This window comes from Notothenia coriiceps, unplaced genomic scaffold, assembly GCF_000735185.1.
Source record: "Notothenia coriiceps isolate Sejong01 unplaced genomic scaffold, NC01 NC01_scaffold00019000, whole genome shotgun sequence".
Taxonomy (NCBI): Eukaryota; Metazoa; Chordata; class Actinopteri; order Perciformes; family Nototheniidae; genus Notothenia; species Notothenia coriiceps.
The window spans coordinates 1603516-1614674 of record NW_011351701.1 but is presented as its reverse complement, the minus strand read 5'-3'; positions in this window follow the sequence as shown (position 1 = coordinate 1614674).

Here is an 11159-nt window from a genome sequence, read left to right as displayed (position 1 = left end):
CCGTGTTCTTGTTAGTGTTGACCTCCTGTCTGTAGCCCATATCGTGTTCCTGTTAGTGTTTACTTCCTGTCTGTAGCCCATACTCGTGTTCCTGTTAGTGTTGACTTCCTGTCTGTAGCCCATACCGTGTTCTTGTTAGTCTTACTTCCTGTCCGTAGCCCATACTGTGTTCCTGTTAGTGTTGACTGCCTGTCTGTCTTCTTCTGGTGATTAATCTGACGTCCAGCGCTCTGTCTTTTACCCTCTTTTTCCTTTCTCTTTCTTGATCCTCCTTAGCAACGTTCATTATAGTCCTTGACAGCGGTCTGTGCTACTGTACTAACAATGTGCCACATGATCTGAATTGACCAATCATAATTGAGTATTCAACTAAGGTTTAATAAAAGTTGTTAGTAGCCTTAAAGGCCTACAGAGTTGTTATGCTATACCACATCACCCTTCATTGGATGTATAATGAGCTGCACTAAACTACATTTTAGCATTTAAAATACCTAGCCATTATTGTGCGGTTATTTTGGTGAAAGTAACTCAAAAGTAATATAAAAGTAGTGTAACTCCTTACATTTCAGAGACAGCAATATTGTAATGTAACGTATTACTTAAAAAAGACAGTAATAAGTAATATGTACTGTATTACATTTTGGAAGTAACTTGCCCAACACTGGAAATCATGATATAATAAGGTGAAAATCCCTCTGAAAATCTCTTACTCACAGCTCCTTTTTGATGACGAAGATGTAAAAAGCATTGAGAAGGGGAGTCTATCCAAACATGTTACTGCTTGGCAAACCATTTCCATTCTCACAGTATTGCAGAACAGCAGACTTAAGGACAATGGTTGACCCGTTGAAAGTTTCCAATTGGAAGCGTTTTAAAAAGAACTCTTGGCCACAAAAAGAAGGCACCTGCTCAGCAATAATGTTTGATGACCTAGAGTGCACAGTGAAGCACAACTGTTAGTGCCAGTTGGGTCTAATGTGAGCAAAGAAAACATTTCCCACATCATTACCCCACCAGCAGTCTGTACTTTAGACAGCAGGAAATGTGGATCCGTTTATGCTGTTAACGCTACTGCCAATGAACCCATCATCAGCATGTTGCTACAGAAGTATGCTTTCAGATAAGGCAAATGTCCACTGTTGCATTAACTCAGAGAACTAGGAGGTCACTTTGTTCTTCTTCATCTAGAACCCATTCATTTCAACTTGTATCTACCATGTTTTGTTAACTTTCTCAAAGCCTTGCCATTCTCTCTATGACACCTTTCATTTACTCAGACTTATGTGCCCTGAGGTGTGTCACTGCTCATCACACCAATCCGTGGAAACTCCTGACAATAAAGCACAAGAATGGCAGCTATCTCTGAGACACTTAAACTGGTGTGTTTGATACCAATGGTAGCACATAAAGGCACTTTAATTCCATTCCATTGTGAATGAAACTCTTGACTCCGATGCAGTGAGTAGAATGAAACGGCAGTGTGAGGATGGGACAATGCTGAGCAGGTATGGTTGAATATATTATATAATTGGTTTCACAGTATAGATTTCAAGGTCAGATGTGTAAGGCTGCTCTGCAAATGATTGGATGGATTTTAAAAGGGAAGAATGAAAATCTGTGGTCAAATTGATTCCTGGATCTGTGTTGAATATATTTTTAATTCCCACGTGGAATTGTGGGAATGGGTGCGACATTACATTTTCCACATGGTCTCTACCATGTGTGTGCTCTGCGTTTCTCCCGCACATCTTGACCTTGCGTGAGGCCCTACCTGTCCAACAGATGCTGTCAATGATTTTTGCCAAACGTGCAGTTTGGGGTCCCTCCAGATATCCCTTTTGTGCATCCAGTCTGCACTCTGCTTCTGTCAGCAATCCGCTTTTCTGATTTCCCCACTTTTGGACCTAGTATTCTACAACAATAAATCATCTTTTTTTTTTTCATTTTACAAAGTTAGTTCTTAAAGTAATTTGGTTAGAAAAACTAGAAGGCAATTCAAAATCTCAGGCAGAGTACAATGTCAAAATGTAGTTGGAGACTTTTTCTGTAAATAGTATAGTTTAAAATCCTTTGTCCTCAAGGTCATGAAACATATTTGTATTATCTGATTGGAAAAGCGTTAGGTTTAGGGTAATGACATTAAACAATGTGGCTGTACTTTTTCAGACATCAAGATTAACTGAAACCAGAACTTCTTGAAAGGTTTTTAAACGGAATCATTCATTGGTTTAGCACTAGGGAAAACCCCAACAATAATCTATATAACGCAGTTTTGGTGAAAGGAATTGCCTGAAATAGATTCTTTCTCTTTTTGTCCTGATCCATCTATATAAAAACCTGTCTGACAATGAGCTGATCAGATTTGGCCACTTTGTGATGTCACACAAAGACACGGAATCAGCACTTTTGGAACAGGGCTCAAACAGAGAGGATATGGGATGCTAAAATGAATGATCTGTTTGGTATTTCAGCCAAACACTTCAAAGTGATTTGTATATATCTGAGACCTACTGTATAATATATTGTTGAAAAATAGTATAATAGGGGACCTTTAAGTTTAAACAGGGAAGAAATAAAAACTAAATTGTGCCTCAGCTAAGTCTCTTCACATGTGATGTGTTATAGATATTCTTTTAAATGTTGAACTACTACTGCAACTTTTGTAATTTAAATCAGTGAAACATTTGTGAGAGTATCATGAGATTAACTGAATCAATTCAAGCTGAATGTTGCCTGGTATTTATGTAAACATGAGGCTCAGTGCACTTCTCATGGATATGAATACTGAGCCGGTGGTACCAGAGGATGCAGTCAAAGCACAGGGTACAGTCTCCTGTGGCCACCCTGGTATTTTTGGTGGAAAATGGACACTAAATAATAAATCAGTATAATTATTTACAAGTGATTTGCACTGGGGAAGCAGAACAAGGGTGTTTATTGGGCTCAAAGGACTATCTATTTTTTTAAATGCAGAAAAACAAGTATAACCTTCTTTTTTTTTTTCAGACGCTGCAGAGATAGCAGGACACTAACAAGCACGCACACACACACACACACACACACACACACACACACACACACACACACACACACACACACACACACACACACACACACACACACACACACACACACAGCACAGGGGGGTGGGTGCTAATGAATGCATTACCACCTGTTCAGTGAATGATGTAATTGCTCTCAGCAGATCCCCATTTCCTCACTATTACGCCGTTTAACAGCACCATTTAACAGGTATGAAAGGTTGGTGCAGAGAGCTTTCCTCTCCCTCACACCTCCACTAATTTCGCATTAAACACCATCTCCTGTCACGTCAGAAAGCTTTGGTCGCCTTTTCATACAGCGGAGGAAGCAGGGGCATAAGAAATGAAGGACAAGTGAGGAAAAAGGGGGTGAAAGGAAAATAAAATGGATTTGAAAAGTGTAAATGAAAGGGTGAAGATATGAGGTTAGCAGAGAAGGGGGAAAGCCATTTGTTCAGCAGTGGCTCCATCAAATCGATTAAACTTCATTCTCATGTGTCCGCCTGTTTGTTCCACACACACAAACACACAAACACAAACACACACAAACCAGACTACAACATAGAAGAACAAAGCAATCAAAACAAGAATACTAATGTTCTACCAGCCAATAGAAAGAGTGTGTGTAGAATATAAACAACTAGAAAATGCATCTCCTGCTGAAAATGTGTGCGAATGCTGTAAACTGTGCACATTTGTTGCTGAATTTAGCTGAAAATGCAGAAAAAGCTGAATATTGTATTAGTTGAATGGTCTCTGTAGCTACTTTTAGATACAAAAACCAAGTAAGTGTGTTGCTGAACTTAGCGGAGAAATGCAGAAAAGTGAAATGATTTGAATCAAAATTGTTACAGCTCAAATGCATTGCAATGACTTTTTTTGAAAACTTGGAAGTGAAATGTTAAACTGAAAGAGCAGGAAAAATAGTGAAGGAGCTTAATATTTAAAATCAAATGTTTTAAAAGGTATCCACAACTAAATGTATAGCCTCAATGTCCTGAAATAGCTGAATAATGTAATAATTGAATGGTTTATGTAGCTGAAAGTAGGCTGAAGGAGTTAGATATTAAATGTAAGTAGTAGTGAATGAATGTGTATTAAGAAGAGAAAAGAAAGTAAAAAGGCTTTGAAAAGCAAAAGAATATTTTGACTGCAAACTTTTCGACTAAAACCATACGTCACCAATAATGTATAAAATATGTGGAACATGAAGTCAGTATGAAGTCTCCATCAGACAGAAAATAATAGGCTGAGACAGTCTGTTAAAGTCCAGTGTGTTTGTCAGTGTTTGTTTCTGTGCTGAGCATCTAATCATAACAAATAATCATAACACCTGTCTGAGCCCAGAGATCAAAGGTTTCAATCTGCCCAGCAACACCATGGCAACCAACTGTAGCACTGAGTCCCATAAGAATGCATTGAGGATTATATCTGACAATTTTGCCACCTATGAGAGGTTTTCCTATGTTTTTCATGAAAAATTATGTCTCAGGAGTGTAGGGTTTGGGAATTATGGCAAGTTGAAAACTTTTTTTTTGGCGAATTTCAAGCTGTCCTCCACTCTGTTTTGAGATCAAAGCACTCTAGACTTAACGAGCTGCTCAATACACACTAAGGTTAAAATATGAAGAAAGCCTCTTTACCAAGCTCCAAACTAAATTAATTATCTCAAAAAGTGTAAAATATATCAGAAATCGGAATAAGAATTGAATAGCTGAAGGTCTTGTGATAATTTTAAAGTTCGAATGAAGTCTCTAGCTGAAAGTATGTGGAAGAAGAAGCATTTGGCGTAAGGTGTAGTTAAAAGAGGATTTGATGGTTCCTCCCATTGACTTCCATGTTAAAAAAAAGAGTTTAAAAAGCTGAATATTTTAAAAAGTAGAACATATGTTGAAAAAGTTGAAAGTTTCCCATTATGTGCTGAAAAGGCTGAATAGTTTTATATTTGAATGGTTCCTGCAGCTGAAATCAGACTGAGGGAGTTAAATAAAGATATTAAATGTAAGTAGTAGTGAAGGAATGTTTACAAACACCTGTGTGTGTAAACCCAGAGATCAAAAGTTACCATGGAGATGTGCTGTGAAAGGAGAGCCTTTCCATTTGGAGAAATACAACTTTTACATTTCTAATTATAGTTTAAAAACAGTAGCTGCTTTTGGTAAAATGTGTGTGTGTGTGTGTGTGTGTGTGTGCGTGCTTGTTAGTGTGTGTGTGTGTGTGTGGGTGTGGGTGTGTGTGTGTGTAGTATAGACATCCATTGTTTGTGTGTGCGTGCGTGTACCAGTCTGTCTGTGGGTGTGTCTGCTCTGATTAGATGATGTCACTCAGCTGTTCAGGGCCACAGTGGAGTTACGACATCATCACACAGGTGTTTGTGTTTGAGCTAATGAAGTGTTTATCATAACAACTTTGCTTGAACCCAGAGATCAAAGCTTTTCCATTGATCTGATTGAGAGATAAACCTATTACATGTGCACGTTTTGTTGAAGAACGGCAGCAGATATCGGTGACATTTCAATGCGTGGAGCGTCTCAGGACCGTGTGTGTGTGTGTGTGTGTGTGTGTGTGTGTGTGTGTGTGTGTGTGTGTGTGTGTGTGTGTGTGTGTGTGTGTGTGTGTGTGTGTGTGTGTGTGTGTGTGTGTGTGTGTGTGTGTGTGTGTGTGTGTGTGTGTGTGTGTGTGTGTGTGTGTGTAGTATAGACATCCATTGTTTGTGTGTGCGTGTCCACTGTACCAGTCTGTCTGTGGGCGGGTCTGCTCTGATTAGATGATGTCACTCAGCTGTTCAGGGCCAAAGTGGAGTTATGACTTCATCACACAGGTGTTTGTGTTTGAGCTAAGGACGTGTTTATCATAACAACTGTGTTTGAGCCCAGAGATCAAAGCTTTTCCATTGATCTTAATGAGAGATAAACCTATTACATGTGAACGTTTTGTTGAAGAACCGTAACAGATATCGGTGAAATTTCAATACGTGGAGCGTCTCAGGACCGTTGGGAGTGGCTTTGTGTGCTTTTGTGGTACTTTTGGGTCAATAATGTGGCATTTTTGTCAGATTAACTAAAGGTGTGCGGCTGGTGCTGTGAGGAAAGAGCAGGCTGTATTTACAATAGGTCTTAACGGAGAAATGTTGAAAGTTTTTGTCACTTCATGCCCTCAAGAGGCATTTTGTTTAATATTTTTGTTTAATATTTTTTATTTTCCAACCTAGGAGAGGTTTTCCTAAGTTTTTCATGAAAAATTATGTCTGAGGAGTGTAGGGTTTGGGAATTATGGCAAGTTTAAAACATTTTTGGGGGGGGAATTTCAAGCACTCCTGCACTCTGTTTTGAGATCAAAGCACTCTAGACTTAACGAGCTGCTCCATCCGCACTAATGTTAAAATTTGAAAAAGGCCTCTCTACCAAGCTCCAAACTAAGTTCAATATCTCAAAAAGTGTAAAAGATATCAAAGATCTGAATAGGAATTGAATAGCTGAAGGTCTTGTGATCATTTGAAAGTTGGAATGAAGTCTCTAGCTGAGGTGTTGTTAAAGAGGATTTGAAGGTTCCTCCCATTGACTTCCATGTTAAAAAAAAGAGTTTAAAAAGCTGAATATTTCAAAGAGAATAACATATTTTTAAAAAGTTGAAGGTTTCCCATCGATTCCTGAAAAGGCTGAATAGTTTAATATTTGAATGGTTTCTGTAGCTGAAAGTAAGCTGAAGTTATGGGGAGCTAAAGTATTGGCTGAACACACACACACACACACAACACACTACACACACAACACACACACACACACACGCACGACGAGCCACCCACACATAGAACCACTCGTTTCCTTTCCTCGCCTTCTCCTTACCTACATTTCTTCTTCCACCCTACCCTATCCCCCACCTCCGTTACGCAACGGAACCCGCTACTTGCGGTGCAGGCCAGACCAACCGGAACATGTCTGTACTGTATCGCCCCTACTTGAACTTGAACCCCTCCCCGTCACTCCTTCTCCTCTTCTTCCCCCTCTAAGTACCTGTAGTTGTTACGTGGACCGTTAGTTAATCACCTGGTTAGTCTCTAACCTAAGTGTGAGTGTGTACTGTCTCTTTCCTCCCTCTCACAAAATTACAGGGCTGACTTCCGTCCTTTTGCACAACACAAACTCTATGATATGTAATTTTTTCTCAATAAAGTTGACATACTGGTTGGACTGTGGGTAGTCCCTCTTTTGCTCTTCGTGTATGTGTATGTGTGTGAAGAAATGTAACTGCAACAATAAAGTTCACGAAACCTAATTTTAAACTCAAACTAATGAATGGTACTAGGAGACACCTTTCTAGCTTATAAATTACTTCTTAAAATATATCTAGAGGTGATACCTGATTTTCTGGGCAATACTAAATCAAGTATGATTTGTTAATAACAGGAGAAAAAAAACTTTAAGCAGAACTCGCTTTCCCACGATTATGTACACTAAAGGTTCTTATGTACCACGTTGTTCGGTTGTGTAGGTCAAAGTATTTTGAGTACGGTCAAGGTGTTAAATTACCGAAACGTTCACAGAAACTACAGTTGACCCAAATTAATGGTTGCGTATGTCGATCAAATCACTCTTCCGACACGGTCGTCGTAGAGTGATTATCATAAGAAACTTAGGAAATAAGAAGGCGGAATAAACACGCTCTACGCANTGATCAGCCTGAAGGGTAAACACCAGGCTTACTAATCTACCCACACAATTTGTTTTTTAAGAATTTACCAACATTGCAAGACATTCCGACAGCAGAGCAAAATTGTGTGGGTAGATTAGTAAGCCTGGTGTTTACCCTTCAGGCTGATCAGGGAACCCGACGCGAAGCACAATTTTTCTCTGCTGTCGGAATGGAATGTCTTGCAATGTTGGTAAATTCTTAAAAAACAAAACACCATTTAACTTCGGGTTAAAATGTGTTGTAACTGCGTTACTGAGAATTGTAACAGGTAGTATATTACCCAAATGTCATTAGTAATGCGTTACATTACTTTGTTACAGCAAAAAGTAATACATTACTGTAACTTCGTTTTTTTTTTGTAATGCTCTACAACCAACACTGATGATTTCTGAATTGTTGGTAACCAGAGCCGCTTTGATTCCCCTCCATATTATGTGTGCATTTATTTTAACGCATTAAGGTTTGCGGATTAATTGTGAACGTTAACGAGTTAAAGTTGACACCCCCAACAAAAAGACACCAGTACAATTAGTAACAATTGTAGACCTCTGATTCAGTTCAAGGTCTATTAAATATGCTTATGATTATTGTTATGATATTACAGGTACCCTTTCCCGTTTTTGACAAATAGCCCTATGGAGCAATATTTTTCATGAGATGGCCGAAATGTTGTTATTCATTTTGCAACATTTTGCAGGGGGAATTTTGAGTTTGTTCGACCTCCACAACAATACAATGTGGTTGCTGAGAAATACTGAATGTAATCACAGTTTGTTGTATTCAAGGGCTTTTGAGGGAAAGAAGACTGTTAACTGGCGATTTCAATGTTTTCTTTGCATATATTTAAAAAAATGTATTCATTGTTGCCGTGAAAAAGAACTCCCCAGCGCACCTGTAACCAGAATATATTTTAATATTTCAACGATGAAATTGACTTTTAGTATAATACACTGTGCTCCATTGTGTTATATTTTTCTAAAATACGAAAAAGATTTAAAGAATTTAGTAAATTACCAACCCAAATATGATCATATTAAAATGATTCAATCTAAAGTTTCTACACCATACTTGAATGTTGTGCTCTTATATTGGAACCAAAGGTTTATCTTTTATGCGATACAACTTCATATGCTCATGCAAGTACAGAGAGGACAACTGTAACAACATGGTGGTCCTCAGGTGTTTCAGTAATGGAGTCATGGTGGATTGAAGCTGTGTGTGTATCCATTTGAAATCATCATCCACACTCCTGTATCAACGTTTAAAAAAGCCTGCTCAGTTTCCTGTATATACAAGTGCAGATGTTCCTGTACTTATTTGTTGAAAGCCTGCGCTGGTTGTGAAAGATTTAATCAAGGTACTCACATTAGAAGAGGCGTGCATAATTGCACAGGGTTTGATAAGTGTGCACCACATCCCTCAAATTAGAGACTGCAGATGGAACGGTCATACCTTTCACAGCTTGTTTTCCTGAATTCTTATGGATGTGGGAAATTCATCAACTAAAATGTATCCCAAAAGCATTTGTCAGTGATAGATGGTGGTCAGAAATGTGTGCCGGTGGTACCCCAATACAGACTGCTGTTCATTTCCACCTCCAAATAATGTCAGGGGGAAAACAGGATCTGATTCATGATGTTGATGATAAATACTAAACTGGTGTTGATTATATGTCTATGATACTCTCAATTACAGCAAGCGTATGCAATTGTATCTAACAAGGTTGTTACCGCATAAACATAATTATAGTTTGGTGTTTTCATCGGTTCTGCTGAACTCATATATTTGCCTTAATGAGGTCATAATCACACACAGTATTGGATCCAAGCAGATAACTTCAGTTCAGTGGATCTAACATTACACATTTTTGAACTGATTTGAAAACTGTGAAAGGGGTGTTAAGAGATATTTTAGTATGTACATAAATTGTTCATGTGCACTTAAAACTGGGGGCGTCTGTGGCTCACTAAGCATTTTGTCCCTTGATCACATATCTCCAAGTGTCCTTGGGCAATACACTGAACCCTAAATGGCTCTTTATGGTCAGATCAGATGCATAACATGGTAGCTCGCTGCCATCTTTGTTTGTGTGCTTGTGAATGAGCAGACGATTGTAATGCTTGTTGGTAAAAGTGCTAATTAAAGCATTTTATTTACAATAATTGGTGTTTTTACGATTGGGCGACCCTACAATTGTTTAGGGTAATTCACTTAGACAGCTGTACAGTGCATTGGATAATTACACTTCTTATAGTAAAACCTAGCAAATTGACAACTTTGCTAAAATAACGTACTATTCCAACCGTTGGAACACCTTTCTTGCTTACAGCCATTTATTTGGCAACGTTTGTGTTAGTGATTCTAAGCCAGTCGGGATGATCTCTTGCACAACAGCCTACTGCTTGGTCACCATTCCCTTTTTTCTTCCTGGTAATGCCTCTGTGATGACCAGAGTTGGGTGTAACGCGTTACAAAGTATTAATATTACTTTTGTCGGTAACGGAGTAGTGTAACGCATTGTCTCTACCACTTTAGTTTGACCCAGTGGCGTAGCCAGGAATTATTGTGTGGGTGGGCCTGGAGGAATGTAGGTGGGCCAGGGGGAGACTTATTAAGCGTGGGGTCTGAGCTGAAACTTCATTCATGATATTTTAATGCACTAATTGAACATAAGCATAAATTAGCAGTGAAAACAAAAACATAGGCACGGCGGCCTCAGAATGTGTGTAAACCTGACATCCACACTTGGGATGGGTATCGTTAAGGTTTTAATGGTAGGCCTTCTACTACTTTTATCGATGCCGCTTATCGACCCGGTCTTTTAACGGTACTCTTATCGGTTCTTTTGGAGAAAAAAAACAAGGTAAACTAACTAAACAAATTGTGAACAAAACTAACATTGCTTTTTATTTAAATTAAATACATAATATTTCACATCAAAAGAAACAACAATGTTTTAACAAAATTAAATAAATTATTACATTAAATAATGTGATGACAGAACTGTAAACAGAATAGCTGAAACTTTAACAAAATAAATAACTCAGTTACCTCTAATCATTAACCCATGTTTGTATTGAATTAACTCTGTGTGTTGCTGCAAACATACATAACGCCTGACATGGAAACGACTCGTGGATGAGGCGACAGAGCTACTAGAAAGACAGTCGAATCCGGTGCATTCCTCCATCTGAATGTGGTGCACTTTTGCTAAATGTTTGGACAAATTGCTTGTGTTACCGCCATTACATGCTAAACTCTTATTGCGCTTTTGGTAACGAGGATTGTCCACATCGAGACGGGAATTACCAATTTAATCTACACCTCCCGGAGCCACCGTTCTCTCGCCATCTCTCGTGTGTGTGTTGTTGCATGCAAATGTAAGCAGCTTGCGTGTGTGTAAAACCTGCCGCTCGCCACAACACA